Genomic DNA, 21826 nt, shown 5'->3' with positions numbered 1-21826 from the left:
CGACCTTTGACACACAGGCTGCCATATTTGGGCTTCTCTCCTCTTTTCTTAAATCTAGGCCTTGCTTAAGTCTCCAAAGCACCAGAACCTCTTCTCACAAATACCAGAACCTCTTCTCAGATATCAGGTGAATGAGCTGCAGTTAAGCAATTAGGTAGTTAGGCAAGAGTAGATAGATAACCTTCAGAGCAACATTCCCTGCTGGCCGAACAGCCCATAATTAAGTCCCTTCCTGCTTGCAACCCCCATAATTAAGTCCCTTCCTGCTCTCAACCCCCTTTGCCTACCTATATATCCCTTGAGAGTAAAATAAAATTTTGGAGCTTGATCAGACATCCTGTCTTGCTCTCATTCTTTGTGTCTCTTGTCCCTCTCATTCGCTGGCCCTCCCTTTAGGTCCCCATTGAAGACCCCACTGGCCGGGGCACCTGGCACCCAATGGTGAGGCTGAAGCTGTGAAGGGCTCAGCTAATGTTGCACCCAGGCAAGCCGACTGACATTGGACCAACGCGTCATATGGTTGTGAGTGAAGGTCTGGAGAAGAGATTGCCGTGGGACCACCCACAAGACAGATCCATGACATTGGACTGCCATGGCCTATTTGGTCGTGAGTGAAGCTCTGGAGAGGAGATCACCGTGGGACCACCCGCCCCACGAGACAGATCTGAGGAGAGACATTTGGTGTCAATGCAAGGTGAGTGAGTCACCATGGGACAAGCATTTAGTAAACAGAACCTGTTTATTTCAGGTTTTAAAGATTTATTTATTTATTATGTACACAGAAGAGGGCACCAGATCTCATTACAGATGTTGTGAGCCACCATGTGGGTGCTGGGAATTGAACTCAGGACCTCTGGAAGAGCAGTCAGTGCTCTTAACCTCTGAGCCATCTCTCCAGCCCCTTATTTCAGGTTTGAAAGAATCTCTCAAGACGCAAGGAACTAGAGTAAAGAAAAAAGATCTTAAAAAAATATTTTTTGACTATATTGGGGACATTTGTCCTTGGTTTCCTCAAGAGGGAACTACAGATGAAAAAAGATGGAAACTAATAGGAAATTGTTTAAGAGATTATTATCGCCGGGCGGTGGTGGCGCACGCCTTTAATCCCAGCACTCGGGAGGCAGAGCCAGGTGGATCTCTGTGAGTTCGAGGCCAGCCTGGGCTACCAAGTGAGTCCCAGGAAAGGAGCAAAGCTACACAGAGAAACCCTGTCTTGAAAAACAAAACAAAACAAAACAAAACAAAACAAAAAAAAAAAGAGATTATTATCAAACTTTTGGCCCTGAGAAGGTGCTTGTTTAGGCCTTTTCTTATTGGAACTTGATAAATGATATCCTAAAGGTTTATTTAAAAAAAGTAAGGAAAGATATAGGAGACCCATAAAAGCAGCCAGCCTTATAAAAATGATTTACTGTCAGACTGTGTTAAGTGGCAGAGATTCTAACCCCTCCCTTCAGGGAGAAACCTGCCGTTACTTCATTCAGGGTCTTTAAAGGAGGTAACACAATATTATCATACTACAAGACCTCCTGAGAGTGTAAACTAGAACTAATGAGAACTAAGACCTCCTGAGAGTGTAAACTAGAACTATGGAGAACACTATGTTCTCCATAGTAGTAGCAGCGTCCTGCTACAAAGTCTTTTGCTAAAACTATTGGAATCTAAGGGCTAACTTGAGCCCTAAATTTGCCCTGCAGCTAACTAGGAGCTCTGCTCCAGCAGCCTTCATTTAAATTAATGCAAGCCTTATAGCCAGTACCGATTTAAAAACTAATGGCAACTCCCAGCTCTCCTAAAAAGGTGTCCTTTTCTCTCTTTTTGGGTTGACTTTTAACTTCTTGATAATTTACAAAAATCTTGGCCAAGTACAAGAACTTCAGTTAACTCATTAAAAAAAAAAAACAGGTCCTGGTTAGGGAACGCCCTACTACGACCTGTATGGATTCATCAGACACCGAAGATGTTTGGGGGCTGGAATCCTAAACATCTGCCTTCTTCTCTCTGAACCTAACTATCTGCTATCTGCATCTCAGCTCACTTCCACCCTTCTCCTCACCTTTGCCATTCCCGGTGGCTACCTGGCTTGATATAGATTGGACAAACCGGCTGCAGCTGCTACAAAAAAAAAAAAAAATCCTCCTCTGTTTTAATATAAAACCTAAGTTCTAAGTTTACAGAGCCAACTAACTTATAAATTGTTAAATAAGTTTACTTTAGTTAAAGATAATTAAAAAATAAAATTTATTGATTGATTGGCCACCCTAAACTGTAAACTGTTAAGGATAAGTTGTACTTAAGCTATAGGCTATTAGAGATAATCATTAGGATACAAATTAAAGCTTGATCATTTTATGATCAAGTTCTCTAATGTATACAAAATCATATTTATATATATGCTAAGTATGCTGAATTTCATATAATCAATTCATTATTTAGCCCCCTAGCATTTAAAATGTTTAAGCTTTGGACAAAACTGCCATACCCCTTATTTCCAGGGTTTTGTCCAAACTATGCTTTGACATCATTTAGATTATATCCCTATTTACAAGGCCTAAAAGATAATTTGCCTTGCTATCCAAATTCATAGAAAAGATAGCTCGCCAAACAGATTTCAAAATAATCTTTGACTGTTCCTTTGTTTAAAGGAATTCACCACATTGGCTGCTCTCAGTAATTAATCACCTATATCTCCTGATGAATTAAATACAAAAATGCTTTTAGATATAAAGTTTTTATAGGATATGAAGGATTAGATATAAAAAATGTTTAAGAATGTTAAAAATAATTTATTACATATGTAATGCAAGTCATTGGAATAAAGAAATATAATCTATAAACATCTAGATATGTTATAAATGCTAAACAAATCTCAATAAATAACCTAAAGATATTAAAGATGTATGCCTAAGTTAGATCTATGAATAAAGTTTTTATTGAGGTCTGAGATAGATGTATAGGCTTTAAAAATAAAGTTATGTATACCTTAATACAAGAGTCTTTGGACCTCCCCAGAAGGGACATTGGGGCTAATTATAGGGTGTAGCTCCTTGGCTGTATGTACAAGGTTGCCCCAGGGATGTGCGATTCTGACTTTACTGGAGAGATTAAGATCATTGTACAATTCAGATTCATACAGGGCAGTGCCTAAGGGAGCTGCTGGTGTGGATTCTAGTGATATGGCCTTCTGGATTCAGGAAATTAAATATTCCAAACAACTAAACACTTAAAATACAGGGAAAGAAGATAATTGGCTTGCTAGACATAAACATAGATGTTTCTTATATTTCAGAAAAAGATTGGCCAAGTACTTAAGATGACTATTACTTCTTCGTCTCTTACAGGCCTAGGTCAAGCTAATAATGTATTCAAAAGGTCAGGAAAATCGAATGCTCCTATCTAGATCAAACAATGGCTTTTAAATACTGAGAGAATTGTAACTGTAACCTGTCTGGTGGAAGAGAAACTTAAAAATAGGGCATATAAAGCCTCCCACCAGCCCTTAAATCACCCCAATATCTTTTTATTTAGGAAAATCAGGCTTATACACTGTTAAAACATTTTAAGAAATTAAATAAAATTTATTAAAGCCAAGGAGAATCTCACAGCCTGGCTTGCCATCTCTCATGTCATCCCTAGAAATCAAGATAACAATTGTTGTAAATTTTACAAGATTGCTTCTTTGCCATACCTTTTCACCCTAAAGGTTGTCAGCATTTCACTTTTAGCTTGCCTACTCACCCTGCCATGATGGAGGCCAAAGCTGACATACAGAGCAGGAAATGCAAGTTCTGTTTATCCAGGACTCATTCATTGAACAGAGTTTCTCCTTTTATATATACAGATTAACTATCAGAACTAACTGTCAATTATAGATTCCTCACAGCCCCCCAACCTATATGTATATATATATATATATATATATATATATATGTATATGTATATACATATACCTTACAATACATTTATTGTACAGATGATATTATATTTATATCAAACTATGAAACTTATGAGTCTATAGAATGGCAAATAGCTCTACAGGATATACTGGCACCTTTTCATATGTCTGGCCAACAATTATAAATTCTGTCCCTATGGAAGCTTACCCACGAGGCTTACATCCTTATGATTTATGGTTATGAAATAAAAAGTAATACACCATATCTTTCACTGCTTTTTAATTTTAGGAATGCCTTGAGCTCATATATAGACAACAGCCTTACATATACTTTAAGAGCTCTTAAAAATTGGTGCTTAATTTTTCATATCCCCCACTACAGGTATTCCTCATTACCACCAGGCCAAGCCACAAAATTATACCTAAGCCTCTATGATCCCCTCACTGATATTTAAAAAGGTCCTGATGTTTTCATAATGTCAGGAGGAGGATACATGTCTTTATAGGACTGTTATTTACCTCTAGATTCTTGAATATGAATAAATTGATACAATTCCAGACCCTCTTGAAGAACTGTTCATCAATATCAAAACTTATAGAAATATGATTAGAACTAATAATTCTGTTCTAAATGTATTTTATTAATTTTGTCAAAAGACTTGAGAGATATATAAATGACACATTTTAGATTTTATTCTCTGGCTATCCTGATGTTTTGTTGAGGCTCCAAGGATTCATAATTTTGCTCTGATAAAGTTTACCACTGTTATATTGCTAACGTGTCTAAGATTTTGTCTATTAAAAAGGTTCTTATAAGCTTCAGGAGATCACGTCGGTGGTGGTGGTGCGTGATCAAAATTTGCCAACGCCCACAAGCCAAGAAGGACTAGGAGGAATACAACCTGACTACAGTTTATATCTCCCACTTACAAATTTTCTTTTTCTTCTTTGGGGGTGGGGTCAGACTGCCCACAATTGCAAAATTTATTAGAGGGAGGAAAGCGTAGGATGCCCCTATTCTTACTGCAAAATTCATGATGCCATTCCTCCTGCTAAGGGACAGGTAATTGGTTTTCTTGCCCCTTGTGGCCTGAGTTTCCCTGACCACCTCCCTGGTCCCTGCAGGCCTGGTGGGAAAAGCCCTGGGTCACTCCCTCATAACAATGGCTCACCTATCCCAACAATTTCAGGTAGGAATTGAGGCTTCTGAAGCATCCTTGTCCTCCCTTCAGAGGCAGTTAACTTCCCTTGCACAGGTTGCCCTACAAAACCGATGGGCCTTGGACCTGTTGACAGCAGAAAAGGGTGGGACATGCCTTTTTCTGAGGGGAGAATGTTGTTATTATATTAATGAGTCTGGAATGGTAGAAACCCAGATAAATAAGCTACATAAACTTAGCCTAGAGCTACACAAGCAGTGATTCTCTGCTGTGGCAGATGACTGGTGGAGATCATCCATATTCTCCCTTTTGATTCCTCTTGTAGGACCATTAGTCAGTATCTTGTTATTTGTAACATTGGGTCCTTGTAGATGTAACCAACTGTCTTATTAAAATAAAAAAACACAGAACCAATGTAAAAGAGAAAGCCGAGAGGTCAGAGCTCAGAGCTAAAATCTTACCTCCTGCAGTGCTCCTAGCTTCCCCGAAAGAGAGCTACTTCCTGTGTGTCTGTCTTTAAATGTCTTTCTATTCTGCCTTCTCATTGGTTGTAAACCCAAACACATGACTGCCTCATCACTGCCTGTAAGTACTGCCCTCCAGATCTTAAAGGCATATGTCTCCAATGCTGGCTGTATCCCTGAACACACAGAGATCTACCTAGCTCTTCTATCAAGTGCTGGGATTAAAGGTGTGCACCACCATCACCATGCTCTTGCTATGGCTCTAATAGCTCTGACCCCCGGGAACTTTATTTATTAACATACAATGAAAATCACATTTCAGTACAAATAAAATACCACCATATGCCAGGACAACAGTCTTAGAAAAACTTGTTAAACCTGTAAAAATGAATTATAGAGAAATTCAAATTCAGACAGAAGAAATTAACAGTGAAGTTGTTTCAAAGTTGGATCATAAGGTTACAGAAAGAAAGCCAGTTTTCACACAATCACCCTTAATTTATTGGTAGCCATACAGCAGCTACCTGATGAAGAGAATGAACAAAATACTTGGATTCCAATTGAAATGTTAGACTTACAAAGATTTAAGGAGGCAATAGCATCTTATGGCATGCATTCCCCATATGTAAAGCAAATGTTAAACACCTGGTCAACTTGTAATAGGATTCTACCAAAGGAATGGCGGGATTTGGCACAGGCTGTTCTTGAACCCAGACAAAATCTCCAGCGGAAAATGTGGTTCAATAATGAGGCTAAAAATATAGAAAAACAATGGAGGGATAAAGGAATACAAGTCTGCCAGGATCAGCTTATTGGAGAAGGCCAGTATGCTTCAGTACAAACACAATGTTTATATGATGTCCAAACCCTAGTTCTATGTCTTGAATGCATGGGACAGAGTTGAGGAACTAGGAAAAAAACTGAGTCATTTACAAAGGTTATACAGGGCCCAAAAGATCTTTCACAGATTTCCTACAAAGATTGACTTCAGCAGTACAGAGAATGATCCCGAATTCAGAGGCTAGTCAGATAATAATTGAATCTTTGGCCTTTGAGAATGCAAATGCAGCATGCAAAAGAATAATCAGGCTGTTAAAGGCAAGATCTGCACCTTTGGGAGATTGGATTAGAGACATGGTTAATGTTGAGGCTTATGGCCATGATGATATGTGGGTAGGAGAAGCAATTTCAAAAGGTTTGAGAAATGTTAGATGTTTTGGATGTGGAAATCAAGGACATTTGAAAAGGGACTGTAGACAGGTCATTCCTAGAAATAATGTTTATTCAAGGAACACTGGCAACAGAATGCCCCTTCCTTCTGGAGTATGCAGAAGGTGTGGTAAGGGAAAACACTGGACCAACGATGTATATCAACAAGGGACAGACAGGGTAATCCTTTGCCTCAGGCTTCGGGAAACTCTCAGAGGGGCCTCAGGCAGGCCGCCACAGTAAATCCAGTTCAAACCTTTCCTGCAGTTGTTTAGGAAACCCCTGCTCAAAACAACTAAATAAGCAAATGCCTATTGGAATAAATCATGTTGGTCGGGATGATGAAACAGACAGAATAGGAAATTCAGGAAAAAACATAAAGAAAAAAATTGGCAAACTTCTATTAATGAACAAAGACCAAAATTAACAATAAAAATAAAGGGGTTTTGTTGTCTGGTCTGGTAGACACAGGTACTGACATTTTCATAATTGCACCAGAATTTTGGCATCCAACTTGGCCTCTTCAGGAGGTAAATGTTCAACTGTTAGGAATTGGGAAATTATCTTGAGTGAAACAGAGTGCAAGATGGCTCGAATGTATAGGTCCAGAAGGACAGAAAGGAAAATTAAAACCATATAACATAGCTATGAACCTGTGGGGTCAAGACTTGTTACAACAATGGAATACTCAGATTAATATCCCTTCAATCTCAGAAACAAATCATAAACTAGTACATGTTTCTGAGAGAAATAATAGATATTATTCTAATGAGTGCTCACCAGCCATCCATGTCATACAAAAATGGCACAACAACTGATAATCTTCCAAAAACACCAACAGCTCTACCTTTAAAATGGTTAACAGACAAGCCTCTATGGGTTCAGCAATGGCCTTTAACAACAGAGAAACTCCAGGCTTTAGAAGAGCTGGTAGAAGAACAGTTAAATGCCCAGCATATTGAAGAATCAACCAGCCCTTGGAATTCTCCTGTATTTGTTATTAAAAAGAAATCTGGTAAATGGAGAATAGTAACAGACCTTAGAGCAATTAACAAAGAAATTTAGCCAATGGGCTCTCTACAATCTGGAATTCCTTTGCCTACTCTGTTACTCAAAGAATGGTCTCTCATAGTTATTGATTTAAAAGACTGTTTCTTTTCAATACCCTTACAAGAAAAAGACAGAGAAAGATTTGCTTTCACAGTGCCTACTTATAATAATTCTCAACCAGTTAAAAGATTTCAGTGGAGGGTTCTCCCACAGAGAATGTTGAATAGCCCAACTCTGTGCCAATATTTTGTACAACAACCATTGGAATTGGTATGTAAAAAATTACCTAAATCTATAATTTATCATTATATGAATGATATTTTATTAGCTGACTCAAATGCAGATACTTTAGAAATAATGTTTGAAGAAGTAAAGAAAATTTTGCCTTGCTGGGGATTACAAATTGCTCCTGAAAAGATACAAAGAGGAGATTCTATTTAGGATTATTTAGGATATAAAATAGAGCTACAAAAAATTAGACCCCAAAAGGTGCAAATTAGGAGAGATGGACTACAGACTCTTAATGACTTTCAAAGAGTATTTGGAGATATTACTCATCTATTGTTAATTAATTATTGTTAATTAATTATTGTTACTCAAACTATTGTTGGGGTAAAAAATGACGAACTGACTAATTTGTTCAAAACCTTAGAAGGTGACAAGGACTTAAACAGTCCAAGAAAGTATCATCTGAATTCTGAGAAAGAATTGGCCTTGGTAGAAAAGAAAGTACATGAAGGGCACGTGGATCGTATTGATCCAAAGCTGGATTACATTTTGGTTATTTTACCTTCTAGGCATTCTCCTACACGAATATTAATGCAGAGGGAAGATATTATATTGGAATGGATATTTTTACCAAATAAACCAAATAAAAAATTGAAAACTTATGTGGAAAAAAATCTCTGACTTGATTTGGAAAGGATAATTGAGACTTCGTCAATTAGCAGGAATAGACCCAGCAGAAATTGTCATACCTTTCACTAAGGAGGATATTGAAAAATTATGGATAGAAAGTGAACCTTGGCATAAAGCTTGCAGTAATTTTTTGGGAGAAATTAACAGCAAATATCCCCAAAGCGATAGAATTGATCTTATAAAGAGAGCTGATTGGATCTTGCCTCAAATTGTGTGGAAAAAAACCCATATCTGGAGTTCGTACATTTTATACAAATGCCAACAAACAAGGAAAGGCAGGTTACAAATCCAAAAATTTAAGTAAAGTGGTTCAAAGTCCTTTTAATTCAGTTCAAAAATCAGAATTGTATGCTATTCTGTTGGTATTAATGGATTTTTCAGAACCTCTCATCATAGTAACTGACTCTCAGTATGCTGCAAGAGTAGTATTACATATTGAGACTGCAGAATTTATCCCTGATGCTTCAGAATTAACTTTACTATTTATTCAATTACAAGATACAATCAGGAAAAGGAGTCATCCTTTATATATAACTCACATCCGATCCCATACTGGTCTGCCAGGCCCTCTAGCACAAGGCAATGATGAGATTGATAAAATATTGATAGGAAATGTGCTGGAGGCCTCAGTATTTCATAAAAACATCATGTCATAGTATAGGTTTATAAAAAGGATTTTTCTATAACCTGGCAACAAGCCAAAGAAATAGTAAAGAAATATCCTACTTGTTCCTTCTACAATCAGATGCCATTACCAGCAGGATGTAACCCAAAGGGTACTCAGAGGAATGAAATCTGGCAGATGGACGTGTTTCACTTTGCAGAATTTGGAGAATTGAAATATGTACACCATACCATTGATACTTATTCAGGATTTCAATGGGCAACTGCTTTGAGTTCTGAAAAACCTGATTCTGTAATCACTCATTTGCTAGAAGTTATGGCCATCATGGGTATACCTACACAAATTAAAACTGACAATGCTCCAGCATATGTCTCTGTTAAAATGAAACAGTTTTTTGCTTATTACAATATAAAGCATATTACAGGCATGCCACATAATCCTACAGGTCAAGCAGTTATAGAAAGATCAAACAGAACTCTGAAGGATATGCTAAATAAACAGAAAGGGGTAACGAATCCCACCAGAAATAGACTGCATAATGCTCTATTAACTTTGAATTTTCTCAGTGCCAATGAGAAAGGAACAACAGTTGCAGAGAGACAGTGGATAATAGAAAAGACTACAGAATTAAATCAGCCTATATTCTTTAAGGATGAGCTGACCTCAGAATGGAAACCAGGATATGTGTTACATTGGGGATGAGGTTTTGCTTTTGTTTCTGCAGGAGAAGATAAGCTGTGGGTACCATAAAAATTGATAAAGGTTTGATTTGAACAAGAGAGATCTCTTAATTAGAGGAGGTGATAATTCATCAACTAGCATGAACATCTAATTTAAACTGACTTATACCAGTAACACATGCCTTTTCATTTAATCAGATAATAACTTGCCAAAAAGGAACATCCCCAACATTAGTCTTGGGGAAAGGTTTTTGTTTTTGTCTTTTAGGAGAATGAAGGTTAAGGAATTTGAAGAATACTAGACAAATGAGACAACTGAAGAAAAGGGACAAATTGTCTATTCCAAGAAACAGAGTGAAATGGCGTATGGTATATCATCTAAAAAATTTTATGTCTTCCTAAATGTTTGTTTCTGCTTTTCTCTAAAGATTAAACACTATTGGTCTTCTAGTAGTCCCAGTTCAATTAAAATTTTAAGCTGACTTTGGAGTTGGAGAATGGCTCTCTCCCTCTTAAAACTCAAGCATGTTGTTAAAAGGAAAATGCAAACTTCCTGTATCATGTCAGAAGAAAAGAGCCATCTTCTGTTATGGGACAGGAGAAAAGCCAAATTAATTAAGGAACTATTCTATTACTTATCTCAACTCTTTGATTCTATTCTGATTCTTTAAACTTTTCTTAAAGTATAAGTTTTATATCAAAATTTACAAGATTAATATATATATATATATATATATATATATACATTTTAAACTTTGTTAAGATATGAATGATCATATACAGTACTAACTAATTCTAGAAAAAAGGCTTCAATTAGCTGCATATATATGTCTTTGTGTTCGAGTCTCTTATCAGTTTTTTGCGGGAAATCACGGCCAGGCCTAACATCAACTGAAGTCTCCAGAAAGAAGTTGGGGCCCCACAACAACAACAATTCCACGTGGACAATAATAACATCACCAAGCTGACAAACATCATCTACATATCAGCTTTGACATACAAAGTGCTCAGAGCAATTTTGACAGAGCTAGCTGAGATGATCCAGTCTCAAAGACTACTTGAATATTATACACAGACTGGATAATGAATGATATAGTTACCTTTCCTAGAATTTGACAATTAACCTAAAATTTTTCTTTCAGGATAAAGATAACTTCGTCCATACCCAGCAGGAAGCAATTTTAAGAATACAACGCCCACAATCCCAAAGAGGTGGTGTGGGGCAGCTGGTTTTTTGGTGTTTTTAATGGGTTTAGGGTCTGGGATAATTTTCATTGTTTAGTGGGGTTGGTTACAAGTTGTTGTCAAGGGTTAGGAAAAAGGCTAAGCAAAGGAGATTAGATGTAAAGTTCTTGTTTAAAAAAAGAAAAAAGAAAAGAAGAAAAAGATAATTACCTGTATTAAATACTTTACATTGGATTGGATTGTTTTATATTGTTTACAAATTTGAAATTGATATTGTTAGAAAATGCTATATGTATATTTCTAATTGTACTTATACCGTTCATTTAACAATGTAATGCAATTTTCTGATCCTTGAATGTTAGTATTACCAACTATTAGGATATAAAGAAATGAAAGTTAGTAGTTAGACATTACAATAAAACTTATAGTCATATTAGATATGTTTTAATAATTGAGCAGATATATTTTAGATAGACAGGTCATCTTCAAACCCTGCAGAGAGCTACAGAATATGGCATTTAAAATATTTTAAAAACTTAGAAAATTTTTCTTTTTTGTTATGACTATGAGACATGATGGTTCCTGGCAATACCAATCTACTTCAGAGAAAATATGGGCATTGAAGAAACTGCATATAGAAGAGGCTAGCTGCAGCAGGTGGGTAAGGCTCTTAGCTCTGATCTCTTGGCTTTCTCTTTGCATTGGTTCTATGTTTCTTATTTAATAAGACGGTTGGTTCCATCTACAGTCTTTAGTGTTTTCTTTGATGAATCTATTTCCTCTATTTTTTTCTGCAACACTAGAGATTCTGTCTTCCATCCCTTGCATTTTGTTAGTTTGTAGTTCCCGTTTGTTTACTCAGATTTTCCATTTCCAGAGTTCCCTCAGTTTGTGTCTTCTTTATTGCCTCTATTTAAGTGTTCAAATCTTGAACTTTTTCATTCACTTGTTTAATTGCTTTTGCTTGGCTTTCTTTAAGGGATTTTTTGATTTCTTCCAAGTTTTTCTTTGTCTTTTTTTCAATTTCTTTAAGTGTAGTTAAAGGCCTCTATCATCTTCTTAAAGTCATTTTTAAGGTCTATTTCTTCTGCTTCTTCTGCTTTGGGATGTTCATGTCTTGCTGTTACTGTAGTACCACTAGGTTCTGATGGTGCCATATTGGTCTTTATGTTGTTGATTGTATTTTTGCACTGGCGTCTACACATCTCTTCCTCCACTTTGTGCAAGTGGTGTCTGTGTCTGATGGAGCCTCTTTTGGTCTGATTGATACTCTTTGTCTAATGGGAGCTCTTGGTTTAAGCCAGGCTCTTGGTCCAAATGGTGCTGATGGATTCTGTGTCTCAGGGAGCAGATCTTAGTCCAATGGGCACCAGTGGGCTCTGTTTCAGGGAGCAGCTATTCCTCATTGGTGCAGCGTGGGACCTGTTTTCTGTTCCCAATTGTTGTAGGATGGGCTTATGTCTCCATTTTTCACTGGTGTCACAGGGTGCTGTTTTCTTGGCAAGGGGACAGGGGAAGAGACCGCTAGCTGGTCCCTGGGGCTCCAATGGCTTGCAGGAGTGGCACGGAATGTGCCCATGGGGCCTAGGGGCTAGGGACCTGGTCTTCCCAGTCCAGAGATGGGGTCTTCCCTGTTTCTAGTTGGTGCAGGTTGGGCTTATGACTCTGGTGGTTGCTGGTGTCACAAGGGGCTGTTTTCTTGGCAAGGGGGCAGGGAAGAGGCAGCTGGCTCTTCCCTGGGACTCCAGTTGCTTGGGGGCACACAGAATGTGCCCCAAGGGCCTAGGGGCTAGGGACCTTGTCTGTCCAGTACAGAGATGAGGCCTTACTGAGGGGGCCTTACCTATTCCCAATCAGTGCAGTGTGGGCTTATGTCTCCAGTTTTTCACTGGTGTCACAGGGGGCTGAATTTCTTGGTGAGGGGGTGGGAGAAGGGGCAGCTGGCTGGTCCCTGGGGCTGCAATTGCTTAGGGAAAGGGCACAGGATGTGTCCCCAGGGCCTAGAGCCTAGGACGTGGTCTGCCCAGTCTGGAGATGGGGCCTTACCTGTTCCCAATTGGTGCAGGACGAGCTTGTGTCTCCCTCAAACTTCTAATTAACTACTTAGCTAATTGTTACAGGACCACCATAGAGCCAGAGGCCAAGGATCATCAAATACACCCAGTCAGTAAGGAACAGTAACAGATTAGAGGTATTCACACACCCAGACTCAAAAGTGCCTGGACTCTGCAAAAAACTGACCTTAATATAGTAATTTATTGTGGGGCATTTACCCACCAACCTCACAGCTCCCCAGAGTTTTCTGGAGTGTGAGCAGCAGGAAATATTAGATAGAAGGATTTATTGCAGAGATAAACAGATAGAAAATAAAGGATATCCTTGAGAGGGCCTGGAACCTTTTCCAATGGCCCTGACTGTCTCTACCCCAGGGTCTTTATAGAGATGCCAAGGGGTGGAGCAAAAGACCTCCCCCCCCAGTACAGCCAAGTGCAGACCATTCAGACACCTGCACTCAGGGCTGTGGTCCTAATCATTCTCTATGCGGACATGCTGGGTAAAGCCACGAGGAACCCGAAAACGGGCTCCCACAGGTCCCCCTTTCTTAATATATAAAAAAAACTAATGTGGCAAGGGGACTTTTTTTTGGGGTCTAGTCTGTTTGGTGTTCTATAGCCTTCTTGTATCTTCATAGGCATTTCCTTCTTTAAGTTGGGAAAGTTTTCTTCTATGATTTTGTTGAATATATTTTCTGTGCTTTTGAGTTGAAATTCTTCTTCTTCTACCCCTATTATTCGTAGGTTTGGTCTTTTCATGGTGTCCCAAATTTCTTGGACATTTTGATTCATGACTTTGTTGGCTTTAGTGTTTTCTTTGACTGATGAATCTATTTCTTCTACTGAATCTTCAACGCCAGAGCTCCTCTCTTCCATCTCTTGCATTCTGTTGGTTATACTTGCATCTGAAGTTCCCGATCTTTTACTCAGATTTTCTATTTCCAGCATTCCCTCTGTTTGTGTCTTCTTCATTTTTTCTATTTCCCTTTTCAGGTCTTGGACTGTTTCCTTTATTTGTTTCATTGCTTTTTCATGATTTTCTTTCAGTACTTTATTGTTTTCTTCCAGGAATTTATTGTTTTCTTCTAATTTGTTTGCCCTTTCCTCTAGTTGTTTATAGCGTTCTTCCCATTTTTTTTTTGTCTTTTCCTCTACACAAGCCTCTACCTTCTTCATGATGTTATTCATAAGGCTGTTTTCTTCTGCTTCTTCCAATTTTTGATGTTCAGGTCTAGATGTTGGAGGCGGGCTAGGTTCTGGTGATGCTGTATTGCTCTTCATTTTGTTGTATGTACTTCTGCCTTGACGTCTGCCCATCTCCCTGTGGTTCGTTCTTGGTCTTATCAGCGCACTTGGTTCAGACAGAGCTGACAGATTCAGGAAGTCTCTCTCTCTTGTCCAGATGGGAGCTCTCTTGTCCAAATGGGAACTCCAGGGCAGGATGGGAGCTCTCTCTGGTCCAGAAGGGATGTCCAGGGCAGGATGGGAGTGTTGTGCCCAGAGTGTAACCCCCAGAGAGACCACCAAGGACGAGCATACCAGAATGCAAAAGCAAGGTTTATCTGTTACAAGTCATGACAGGGAACTCATCTCAAGACATCTCAAGTGAGGCAGGGAAGAGTTACTCTTTCTTGGGGAAGTTAGTATTTATAGGCAAAACCCATAAAATTTCTTAGAGGGGAGGGGGTTAGTACGGGTCCATCCTTGATTGGTCCAGTTTTTCCCGGGCCTGGACTTTATCTTATTCTAGCTTATCTGTTTGCCCTGTCAGGAGTTTTCCAACTCATCTCCAGGGTCTGGTCATGTTATCTCTGAAGAGGGGCATTTTGTGGTTAATTGGTTACCATCAGACATTCTGACTTTGTTCTTTTGAGTTCCTGGGGCTGGCTCCATCATTTCTGGTGACTTGAAACTGGCCTGGGTCTATCTATATTGAGATATCTTTGTCTAAGGCCCCCTTTTTGAGACAATAGAGTGAGGGTCTTGTTGTGCCTAGATCGCATCCCCAAAGCTGCCACTGGAGACTTTAGGTACAGGATGCAAAAGTAAGGTGTATTCTAAGTTTACAAGCCTCCAGGGAGGCTCTTCCAAATCTCTCACTCACAGCAGGGAGGTTGGAAGGAGCGCTCCCCTTTCTTTGTGAGGCTAGTTCCTAAAGGCATAGACCATATAATTTATTTAACCCGCCTCCCTTTTTTTTAGTCTTTTGGTCGAATATCCTGACTCTGTGTTTTCCAAAGTCCCTGTAGCAGATACAGCCACCTGGGGAAAAGGGGTCTAAGTTCTTATCTACACTTAGGAATCCTAGTTTAAGCTTCTCTTTGTCTGTAGGGGATAGAGTGGGGGGTTTTACTGAGGTATCACAGGAGCTCTCTCTCTGGTCCAGAAGGGAAGTCCGGGGCAGGATGGGAGCTGGGTGCCGGTCTCTGTCTCAGGAAGTGGCTGGGGTCTCAGGCGGATGGGCGTGGGGGCAGGGCGTGGAGATTGCAGGATCTGCCGGGGGTCTTGGAGAAGGAGATCCTTCCTGGTGGGGCTAGAAGGGAACCTGCCCGGTGGCCAGAACCTGGGGCCAAGTTGGGCAGGTCTTCCCCAGAGTGGCTGGTGCCCAGGGATGGAGTCCGGGCTGAGCTAGGACACTCACCTCTGGTCCAGAAGGGAAGTCCAGGGCAGGATCAAAAATCACTAATTATTAATGGCTCACAGCAATCTCCATAGCTGTTACACCTCCTGGTATGGGAGTATAGGATGATAAAGATGGCATTTCTCTTTTGAATTAGGTCCAAGTTGACTACAGCAGTCTTAGCTGCCTCAAGCCCTTTCTAAACCAAAAACTCTTAAGGCAACTACAAACTTAAAGAATCCCTTAGCTTCATCATTACCATTAACAGGTTAACATAAATATTGCTATACATAGTCACAATTCTCTCAAACTTACAACACAAAGCAAACTCTTAACAGAACCATTTGAATTAGCATATATGGTGCTATATATAGTTAACAATTTTCTCTGTCTTACAACTTTAACTCTTAATCATTTGAATTTTCTTGCTAACAGAACATAGGAAAAACTTTGATGTATTCACATCAAACTTAAATATTTCCTTAAAACTCTATCTGCGGCAGACTGTTCATAGACATCCATAATCAAAAAGTTCAGAACAAAAAGAGCACGATTTAATGTATTATGTGGCGATTGAGGGTAAATTTCTTCCTTTTCTAGTTTTATTTTTTGAAGTTGTATTTAAGACTGCTTATGAGCCCTTTCTACTACACCTTGTCCCTGAGGATTATAAGGAATACCTGTTTTATGTATGGTTTCCCATTGGGTACAAAATTGTTGAAATGCCTTACTACTATATCCAGAACCATTATCAGTTTTAATAATTTTTGGTATATGCTGTGGGATGTTCTGTATGGCAAATGTGTTGCTCTGATTGGTTAGTAAATAAAACACTGATTGGCCAGTAGTCAGGCAGGAGGAAGTATAGGTGGGACAAGGAGGAGAAGAATTGTGGGAAGTAGAAGGATGAGTCAGAGACACTTCCAGCTGCCACCATGACAAGCCACATGTGAAGAAGCCAGTAGGCCACGAGCCACGTGGCAAGGTATAGATTTATAGAAATGGGTTAATTTAAGATATTAGAACAGTTAGCAAGAAGCCTCCCACGGCCATACAGGTATACCCATATACGAAAAACACTTCAAGCAGTGCATAATTACATGTTTTATAGCTTCCCCAGGTTGTGCACTAGCCATTAAAAATCCTGAATAAGTGTCAATGGTCACATGTACTTATCTTAATTTGTCAAATTCTACAATATGAGTAGCATCCATTTGCCATAGATGATTGGGAAGAAGACCTTGAGGGTTTACCCCTAAGTGAGGGATAGGAAAATATTTTGGACATACCCCACATTTAACTATTTGACGAGCTGATTCTTTGGTAAGTTTGAATTGCTTTCTTAAGCTTTTGCTATTTTGATGATGAAGATCATGTGACTGTTGAGCCATTTTCACTTGGGATAATGCTCAGCCATTGCATTACCCTCAGTTAAAGGACAAGCAAGATTGGAGTGAGCTCTAATATGGCCCACAAAGCATGGCAGCTTTCTTTTGTGGAATAGCGTCTTGAATTTATTGAATCATTTTGACTTGATTGTTGTTAGTTCCATTATTTTCACCAAAACTTACTATTCAAAGGAGTCAAGAACATAGATGTTCCTTCATGAAATGTATCCTTCATTAGCTTACTTTGAGAAAAAGCATTTTCAGGATTTAGTATTTTTATTTCATTAACTTTACCTCCTGATGTTATTAGCAGCTGTAATATTTAGCACTGATTTCTTATAAGGAACTTTCAGGTGAAGCAACTCTTTTGTAAGACAGCTAGATTTTCTGAAGTTTTTTTTCCATCTATAAAGCAGTCATTTCTTTTTGAATGCCTGTTTCCTTGTCTACTTATTAGATTTGCAAAGGAATTACTCATTGCAGGCAGTTTGTTCAAAAGGTAAAGAACTTTTTTAATTTTAACATAAGTTTCTTCATATCTAAGACAACGTTCAGTGTATAAACTGCTTTCCCTTGTTTTCTTAAGGATTTTAAAGTGGCTTGCTTGCTCTTATAGGTAGCTTTTTAGTCATCCAACTACCGTAATAACTTTGCACAGCTATTAGGGTAAATAAGGTATTTTAATCAACGGAGCCCCAAACTGAGAAGCACCTAGTTCCATATCCTTTCAATTTTTCATTGGAACTGACACTTAAATTCTTAGACGATTTTCCTCCTTATTCTTTTAAAAGCTGTATTTTAAGTTTACCATGAACATATTTTCAAGCTGACAAAAGTGTTTCAGGGCAATTTCGCCATCTTTAGCAGAAAAACTACCTTTCCCAGAATGCATTTCCCTTATATCAGTCCATAATAATATCATTTCCCTTATATCAGTCTTTTCCCATAGTTCTTTTCGGGTCTGAGAGTCAACTGGTTCACTTTTACCAGACTTGCTTACAAATTCTTGCCCAGGAGGTTTGAACAAAGTTTTTTGCTTTTGCAATGGGAGATTTGAACAAGCATTTTACATTTTCAACTATGGCACATTGGGAGGTTCTGGTCTCTCCTCAGCTGGCTTTAACAGGTGTCTCTCCTTCATTTGACACTGGCCCCGGATCAGAACCACACCTGCCTCATTAGTGGGCATTGAGGCTGGCATTTCTGATAGCAACTTTCCTCAGGGCTTGTATTTGCCTTAGCCAGCCAGTGAAAAACAAGATCATTTACAACAGCTTTTTCATAGCTCTTTCAAGAGATTTTCTCCTACTGATCTATCTCATTTTGCTTGTTCCTCTCCCCCGCTCAGATGCAGAGCTTCAGGTATCTGTCTGCAGCTCTGTACCTCTGCTAGATGCTTTTGGAGGTAGGGGCTTTTTTTTTTCTCCCCCCTAATCTGCCTCAAATTCTAGCAGCTTTTTCAGGTCATATATTTTCTGGGGGGGATTATGTCCCTTCTCTGTTTCTTCAGAGTGAAGGGTTCACAACACGCCCCCACGGTCGCATGTACCAGGCGGACACTTCCGCCTAGCCAATTCCAGGTCAGGATAGGCATTTCCGGGTCAGGGCGTCTCTCATAACCAGGATACCCGGCGGACCTGGACACCTCCGCCTAGCAAGTTCCGGGTCAAGGCGTCTCGCGTAACCAGGATCCGTGATGTTACATGGCCACGTAAGCATGCAACGTGACCATGTGATCTATGCACACGCGTGGAGTAGTGACGTGACCTGGCCACGCCCCCAGCCGGTTTTAAAGAGGAGCGCCATGTTCCCAATCCCCCTTCTTCTCCACGCATGTGTCTCTCCCACAGGCCTGCGCACTCTCTGTCCCTTTAACTCTAATAAACTCTATAAGCGCATTCTGTCGTGTTTCGTGACATTTCCTTGCAGGGTAAGAACACAACGCAGCTAAATAACTAACACAGAGTGTTTCTCCCAGACAGTTCCCAGTTTGGTCTCAATTTATCCCCTCTAGCCCAGAAACATTTCCCATTGCCACAGTGACAGCTTTTTTTGCTTCTGAAGGTAGGGACTTTAGTCCGTCTCTGTTTTCGGGGTCTGTGTGGTTTGTGTACAGACTGAAAATCTAACAAGAGATGTTTTTGCCATTTCTAAACTCCCATTAGGACAAGTGTTTTGCCTCATCAGGCCTTCACCTGGCCCAGTCCCCCAGTGGGTTGAATTTGTCTGGGTGCTCAAGGACAGAGCTTATGCCAGAGGCAATCACCCCTTAGGGCTACACTCCCTCATCTCACGGGAGTCAGTTGAGACAAAGCTTTTCTCAAAGAGATGCTTTCTCTGACAGAAAAGAAAGCTTTACTCCTGGATAGTTCTGTTCTGCCCTGGCTGGGCTCTTTCCCCAGACAGCATTCTGACTCAGCAGCACAACTGCTTCAGACACAGTTCAGCTTTACTGTTTTCCCAGAAAGGTCCTTACTCTGATAGAAAAGCTTTTTCTCAGATTTCTTTTTGCAGCTGTAGACTTATCAACCCTGGACTTGTAGGAAAGCAGACAACTATGCTATTCCAACTGGCTTTAGTTTTGTTTGTTCATTAGCAATCTTCCCCTGGGTCCTGCACCTTCCGGCCTTAGATGTGCGCTCCAGGAAGTTTATCACTGCGGGAACCCTAGTATCCCCAAAATGCATTTCAACTCAGAGCCGCTGGCCAGTCACCTCTGGGTTTTTGCTCTGAAGGGAGGATACCATGCTAACAGTTTGCATTGCTTCAGGGGATCTTTGTGTTAGGAGGATTAGGAGAACCTTTTCATTCTGAAAAGCTCACTCAGAAACAAAACCCTTGATGCCTCAGCTCGGCTGTAACTGAAAAGCTTGGCTTTTTTGCTTTTCTCAGGTAAGGTTTCCTGTCCTTTTGGGCTCTCTGTAGCTCTTTACCCACACTCTCCCAAGCGTTTCCCTCAGGGTACTCTGACCCACTGTCTTTTACTAGCTTGAAGAGACAGAGCTTAGAAGAGGTTTTTAGGAACTTGTCCCTGCCTCCTGCATTGCAGGGAGGATCTTTAAAGCTTGAAAGAGAACTTAGAGTCATTTTGCTGTCTTAAGAAGTTTGTTTTCCCTTAGAGCTAATCACAGGTGGTCCCCATACTAATATCTTCAGGTGATTCTAATTTGTTCTTCTGAGAGAGTTCTGAAAGGCTTTAGTTTTTAAGTTTAAGAGATTTTTTTCCCCCAAATTTTCCAAGAAAAGCTTTTTGGTTTAAGAGAAAGATTTTTTTCCCAAGAGAGAAAGACCAACTTTTCCCAAAACTTCTGAACTTTAAACTTTTTGGCTTTTTACACCCCCATTTTTGCCTCAGGGAGAAAACACTTTCTCCTGCCACTTGGACTTAGCATTTCAGCTGTCCCCAGGACAAAAGCTTCCATAGGAAACTTTTTTCTTCCCAATAAGCTCAAAGAAGAGCTTTTTTTACTAAAAAAGCCCAAAGAAAGATTTTTTCCCCAGTTTGTGTTTATAGCCCCCAAAGTTAAAAAATTGGAGAGTTTTTCTGTCTAGTTGCCTTACTTATTTTCTACACAATCTTAAACTTCTAAGTTTTTCTACACCATATTACTACCCTATACTTTGTACTTATTTTTCACAGATAGAAATTGAGAAAGGGATAGAAATAGAAAATTTTGACAGAAGAGAATTTTGCTCTGTAGCATTGGACATCCTTCCAGTCTGCTTTCCTGTTCTCTTGAGGATAAAATCCCTGCCCCTCAATAATATATATATTTTCCATAACACTGGCATGCCTTTCCACTGGCAGGGCTGACCCACACTTTCACCAAAAATTCTGTAATAAAACTATTATTTTCCTTTATTTTTAGTCCCTATTACTTTGTCTTTAGTCCCTGTTCATTTGTCTTAGTCCCCCTTTTTTCTTTAGTCCCCCTTTTTTTCTTTAGTCCCCTTTTTTTCTGTTGTCTTTGGTCCCTGTTCATGGCACCATTCTGTAGGGGTGTTTACCCACCAATCCCACAGCTCCCCAGAGTTTTCTTGAGTGTGAGCAGCAGGAAATATTAGATAGAAGGATTTATTGCAGAAAATATTGTGGAGATAGATAGAGAATAAAGGATAGCCTCGAGAGGGCCTGGAGCCTTTTCCAACAGGCCCTGACTGTCTCTGTCACAGGGTATTTATAGAGATGCTAAGGGGTGGAGCAAAAGACCTTCTCCCCCAGCACAGCCAAGTGCAGACCATCTCAGACACCTGCACTCAGGCCGGTGGTACTAATCATTCTCTATGCAGACATGCTGGGTAAAGCCACGAGGAACCCGAAAATGGGCTCCCACAATTTATTACTTTTAAATGCCCTCAGCAATTGATCACCTGTATCTCCTGGATGCTAAACTAATAAAGAAAACAGGTGCCTTGAGGTTTGTTTTAAATAAGACTTATCTCAGGTGAAAATTAAAAGCATGTTCCAGGTTTCTCTTTTTCTCTCTCTTGCTAACACTAACTAATAACATTCAGATGGCAGAGTACTAAACATTTAATATCATGACTACCAGCTCAAGATTTTAAATTACTTGCAGC

At 39.6% G+C, this 21826-nt stretch overlaps 1 long non-coding RNA gene across 2 annotated transcripts in view; it reads left to right on the top strand.

The window, feature by feature from the left end:
• LOC107402996 (uncharacterized) overlaps window positions 1-20524 on the top strand; it is a 57065-nt gene extending 36541 nt beyond the window's left edge. For both annotated transcript variants that reach the window (XR_006068197.2, XR_013047963.1), the window contains one exon: window positions 397-20524. This is a non-coding gene — a long non-coding RNA (uncharacterized LOC107402996). The remainder of the gene's footprint in view (window positions 1-396) is intronic.
• Window positions 20525-21826: the final 1302 nt, after the last annotated feature.

Source organism: Peromyscus maniculatus, chromosome X (assembly GCF_049852395.1).
Source record: "Peromyscus maniculatus bairdii isolate BWxNUB_F1_BW_parent chromosome X, HU_Pman_BW_mat_3.1, whole genome shotgun sequence".
In the NCBI taxonomy this organism is placed as follows: Eukaryota; Metazoa; Chordata; class Mammalia; order Rodentia; family Cricetidae; genus Peromyscus; species Peromyscus maniculatus.
This window is presented reverse-complemented; position numbering and strand designations above follow the sequence as displayed.